The sequence below is a fragment of the Carlito syrichta genome, unplaced genomic scaffold (genome assembly GCF_000164805.1).
Source record: "Carlito syrichta isolate Samal-C Ts95f unplaced genomic scaffold, Tarsius_syrichta-2.0.1 Scaffold305614, whole genome shotgun sequence".
In the NCBI taxonomy this organism is placed as follows: domain Eukaryota; kingdom Metazoa; phylum Chordata; class Mammalia; order Primates; family Tarsiidae; genus Carlito; species Carlito syrichta.
Genome location: NW_007249710.1, coordinates 19,977 through 26,112, shown reverse-complemented (window position 1 = coordinate 26,112; position 6,136 = coordinate 19,977).

The window sequence follows — 6,136 nt, the reverse complement described above, 5'->3', positions numbered from 1 at the left end:
CCCAGCAGGTCGAGGCTGCGGTGGCTGGGAGCGGCCACTGCACTCCAGTCTGGATGACAGTGAGACTCCAACTCAAAAAAAAGAAAAAGAAAACGTCCAGACATCTTGCTGGCAGACTGTACAGCCCCATGACCTGGAATGTGAATTCAATGTGGACTCCTAGTCCACTCCACCTCCTCAGCTTGCCAAAGGAAAACTCGATCAAGGTGGTTCCTGGACCAGGAATCAGAAGGCCATAGAAATGATAATAAAATCACCTTTTAGCTCATGAACATGTGTATTGAGAAGTCTGCCTAGTCTCCCTGGAAAAGTCTACCCCTCCTCCTATCAGATTGGTTTGCAGGCCATGAGGCAGGGTAACTAGTATAAGTTAGGCATAGATAGATACACAGGGCTGGAGCTCCTCCTGGACAGCTAAAAAACAAGGTGGAGAGATGTCAAACTCTCCAAAGCAGCTGTTACATTTGCCCCACCCTTGTTAGCACATCAATAATTAGGTAGCTAGATCTACCTTTTTGTGAAAAGCAGGAGCACAGTCTCTTTTCAAGAGACTTATCCATACAGACTTTTCTAGCATGAATCACCCTCTTTCCCTCTGTTTTTTTTTTGAGTTGGAGTCTCACTCTGTTGCCCAGACTGGAGTGCAGTGGCCGCTCCTGGCAACCGCAGCCTTGACGATCCTTCCGCCTCAGCCTTCCAAGTAGCTGGAACTACAGGCGCGTGCTACCATGCTCAGCTAATTTTTGATTTGTTGTAGAGATGAGGTCTCACCAAGTTGCCCAGGCAGGTCTCGCCAGGTTGCCCTCTCTTCTTGTTTTAAACTTTGTTTTAAAACTATGCTGGCCACTCTGAAATTCATTTCAGAATTGAGTCAAAGAGCTCACGAGTTTTATGCTGCACTCCACCCAGCAACAGTCATATTTGGTTTTTTCTGTTAGGTCCTGAGTCAGAAGCAAAGACAAGAAATAGGGAAGATGGCAGTAATTAATCAAGTCCTGAGTGTTCTGTGCCAATTGCTGCAGAGGTTGTGGTTCGGATTCCCAGACTGGTTGCTTTATGGCTTGTGAGAAATAAGAATGACTTATTTTAATGATTTTAATGATTTATTTTCAAATTGGAGTCTGGCATATCTTGGGTTCTCGAGATGGTGTCTAAATGCTTTGTGCTTCTCTTTTGTTGATTCACTTCCTGCTTCTTTGTGCTTCCCTTTTGCAGACTTTTTACTTTGGCGGGCTTCATGTTTAAACTTTTGGCGGGATCCAATCAGAATGGCAGTTCTGTAAGCCGACTGGCAAATAGAACATACAAATGAAATGATTCTGTAAGTCATTCAAAATATATCATGTAGGCATCGTACGGGATAGACTGTAACTTCTGCAGTATTCCTCCAATGAGGAACCAGGAGAGGAGCCTACATTTTAGGGATAAAAGTGCTGATTCTTCCTGCTTTGGTGTGCCTGCCCACCAGACACCAAATCTGGCAAGACCGTCATTAAAGTCTTGCTCCCGCATGCCTTTAGTTCTGGCTACTTGGGAAGCTGAGGCAGAAGGATCGCCAGAACCTAGCAGGTCAACGCTGGGGTGGCCGTGAGCGTGCCACTGCACTACAGCCTGGCCCACCAAGTGAGACTCCAACTCAAAAAAATAAAATAAAATAAAGTCTTGCTCCTGCTGTACTCCGTCTCTTTGTCTATCCTTTGATTTTGGACGGATAAGTACATTTCTCCCATGGCTGTGGGTCAGAGTTCTGCTGTTGGATAGGGTCTGGCTATTGTCTGTATATTCAGTCTCCCTCTAACGACTTCATGGTTATTCTTGCCAGAAGTCAATGAACTGGAGCTTCTGCTGATAAAAGCTGGGCACAGAGCCTGGCATGTGACAAATACTCAACAGGTTAGTCATTATTATTTCCCATTTTGACACTACTTTTTCAGCTATGAAATGTCTCAGGGGAAGAAAAAAGAATCTCTTTAGAAATCTGACTGCTAGAACTCTTTCCACCAAGGGAATGTCTTGGTGCAAACTTGTGTTTTAACTAGTTTGAAGGGACCCAGGGGTAGCATGGGTGATTGAAATCTAGAACAAACCCAAATCTTTATCACTATTGTATTCATCTTTTTTCCTCATCTGTCTTTTCCCCAAAGTAAGTAAAGTAAAACCAAAAATCTATTCAAGAGAAGAGAGTAGTTTTGAGAAACAGATAGTCTGTGCTATAATCTGGTTCTACTCTTCACTGGGTATGCAAACCAGATGAGCTCTTTAACTTTTTTTTTTTTTTTTTGAGTCAGGATCTCACTCTGTCACCCAGGTTTAAGTGCAGCGGCACAACCATGGCTCACCACAGCCTTGACCTCCTAGGCTGAAACTCCTGCCTCAGCCTCCCAAGTAGATGGGACTAGAGGTGTGTACCACCACACCTGGGTAATTCTCAATTTTTAAAATTTTTCGTAGCGATGAGTTCTTGCTATGTTACCCAGGCTGTTCTTGAACTCCTGGGCTCAAATGAGCCTCTCACCTCTGCCTCCCAAAGTCCTGGGATTACAGGCATGAGCCACTGTGCCCTAAGTTCCTTAATTTCTCTTAGCCTCAGTTTTCTCATCTTAAATTGGGGGTAATATTGCCTGCCCCATAAGTTTTTACACATAAGATACAATCAGTTCTTGATCCACAGTGTTCACTCAATATATTTTTCCCTACTCCACTGTGACTTCATTCTTTCAACTGTAAAATAGGATGAATATTAGTACTTCAAATTTTATTGCAGGAATCAAGTCGGATAATAGATACAAAAAGGCTTGGCCTGGTCATGACACATATTAAATATTTAGTAAGTATTAACTTTCATTATTAAAACTTCATCTCCCCAGCCCTGGGTGGAGATACTAGCAGTTGGATCCAAAAGTCAAATAGAAGGATATGCAGTAGTACAGTGGTTCTTAGATGGGGATGATTATACCTCCTAAACCCAAACCAGGGAACATTTGGTAATCTCTGGGGACACTTTTTGAAGGAGAGGGTACTACTGACATCTAGTGGGCAGAGGCCAGAGGTGCTACTAGATATCCTACAGTGTGCAGGACAGTTGCCCACACCCCCAACAAAGAATTATTCAGCCCTAGATGTCAACAGGAGTGACAAGAGAGGCTGAGAAACCCTGGTGTAGTTTTGTGGTTTCTAAAGTATGCTCCCTGGATCAGCAGCATCAGCGTCACCTGGATATGTTAGAGATACAAATTATTAGGGCGTACTCAAGACCCCCAGAACCAACCCTTCAATCTGTGTTTTAACAAGCTCTTTGGGGGATTCTGGCATTCCTGAGTTTGATAAGGACTGATGTAATACATGACATGGCATGAGGTATGAAATTTCCAGTAACTGATTAAAAGTTTATATTATTCACGACCCAAATTCTATCAGATACTATCATTAAAGACTCATATTTTTCCAAAGATGGTATAGAATAATCCAGAGAAAAAAAGTCCTGAGTTTGTTAATTACTTAGACAGAAAATGTTATCATAAGGTCAGATGTGGTGGCTCATGCGTGTAATCCCAGAACTTTGGGAGACCAAGGTGGGAGGATAGCTTGAGACCAGGAGTTCAAGACAAATTTAGGCAACACAGTGAGACCCCATCTCTACACAAATTTTTTTGATTATCTGGTTGTGTTGGTGCATGTCTGTAGTCCCAGCTACTCAGGAGGCTGAGGCAGGAGGAGCACTTGAGCCCAGGAGTTTGAGGCTATAGTGAGCTATGAGTACACAATTGTACTCTATTTTGGGTGACAGAGCAAGACTTTGTCTCTAAATAAATAAATAATAATTTTTAAAAAGTAATCATAGATTGCTTATTGGAGGGTTAAACATACACCATAAATTGTTAAACATACACACAGCAACTGGTATGAGCCAGAAAGCCAGTCTATCCTATTTTAACATTGTGAAAATAGTCATCAAAATAATTAAATTATAGTCAAGAAATGTAGAAGTTATTGATTATTACTCAACTAACTGTATTACTATTTTATGTATATTTATAACCATCCACTCAGTCATTCTTTGAATCTCTATTGATATTTTCTAAGTACTATTCTAGGCAGTGAGCATAGCAAGATGCTTTATCTTCCAGTCCTTAAAGCAATTGTTCTCAATCCTGGCTGCAGTTTACAATCACGTGGAGAGCTTTTAAAAACCATCGAAACCCCATGTGGGGCTTCTAGAATGCTAGTTATGTGTATTCTTTAACCTGAATCGTCATTTTGCTGGTATGTTCACTTTGGGACAATTCAAAAAGCTGTATACTTGATTTGTGAGCTTTTTATATGTATGCTATATTCAACTTAGAATATTGTGTTTTAAAAAATACCAATATATAGCTGGGCTCAGTGGTGAAGTACATCTACACTACCAGCTTCCGCTAAGGCGGGAGGATCACTTGATTCCAGCAGTTAGAGGCTATAGCATGCTATGATTGTGCCCTGTGAATAGCCACTGCAGACTAGCCAATGATAATTGTCCTGGGGGCTGTAAAACAACAACAACAAATAGCCTGGGCAACATAGTTGGACACTGTCTCAAAAAAAAAAAGCCAATTCCTGAGTCTTACCCCAGATCATTTATATTAGAATCTAGTGGCTCATACCTGTAATACCAGCACGTTGGAAAGCAGAGGCAGGAGAATCACTTGAGTCCAGGAGTTCAAGACTAGCCTAGGCAACATAGTGAGACCTTATTTCTATAAAAAATACAAACAAAATTTTAAAAATTAGCTGAGTATGGTGGTGTGTGCCTATATTCCCATCTACTCAGGTGGCTGAAGAGGAAGGATTGCCTGATTCCAAAATGTTGAGGCTGCGGTGAGCAGTAAGTGTGACACTATACTCCAGCCTGGAAGGCAGAGTGAGACCCAAACTCAATTAAAAAAAAAAAAAAAAAAAAGACAGACTCTTTGGAGGTATGCCCTTTGGAGTCACTGGTTTCTCTGTTTTTATTAATACTCCATAGTTGACTATAATAGCAATTCCCAATCATGCTAGGTGAGAGTCACTGGTGTTTCTCCCATGGGATAAAAATCCAAATGTTATAAGGGACCACTCTTTCAACCCATGTTTCCTTGCTCCTTTCTCTTCTCAGTCAAATTGGGAAAACAGTTTGGTTACCTCTTTAATTGTATGCTCCTTTGGACTTGGAGCATATTCTAAACAATCCAAAAAGCTGACAGCAGGCCCTGTCCCAGTCAGCTAGACTGAAGGAGCAGCTGCTTCTTAGACAAATCTCAGCAATCCGGGTCTCTACAGGCACCACTACCCATATCTTTGTCCCAGCATGAGGTTGGATGTCCATTTGAAACTTACATTCATGTTGAGCTACAGCTGCTCCCGGCCAGCTACCCTCATTGAGGTTATCTGCTCTGCCTGACCTGACATTTGAATTTGCAGCCCCCTGCTCTATCCATTTTTTAAAAAAACTTGCTCTATTTTCAGTCAAATTGGAGAAACATGTTACAGGTTGAACATCCCTCATTCAAAAATCTGAAATGCAAAAACTTTTTGAGCACTGACACGATGCCACAAGTGGAAAATTCCACACCTGGCCTCATATGATTCTTTAATTTGACTGGTTAAAGGAGTAAGGTTCTGTCTAGGCTTGGAGTCAGCAGGAAGGAATGTTTCTAAGTTACGATAAGGATGCTACATGGAAAGATTGGTGACCTGAAAGTGTGACTCAACTGTTACCTTCCATGGCCTTGGGTCTTGTTTATAATTGGGTATCTTATCACCACAAGTCTGTTTTGTTGGTCTTATTATCTCTATTTTAATATTAATGCTGGTGTGCATTAACTCCAAAAGGGAGACTGTATAACAAGGTGCATCCTACCTCCCTTCCCATCATGGCTGGGAACTCAGTTTTTTAAGGTTTTTCTGGGGTCCCCTTGGCCAAGAGAGGGTTCATTTAGTCAGTGAAGGTATTTTATTTTTAGCTTACAAGAGAGGAGAAAGACTTTTATAAGATTTGGGTTCTAGCCAGGCTCGGTGGCTCAGCCTGTAATCCCATGCCTTGGGAGACTGAGGTGAGTGGATTGCCTGAGCCTGGGGTTCAAGACCCACCTGGGCAACTTGGCGAGACCTTATTTCTACA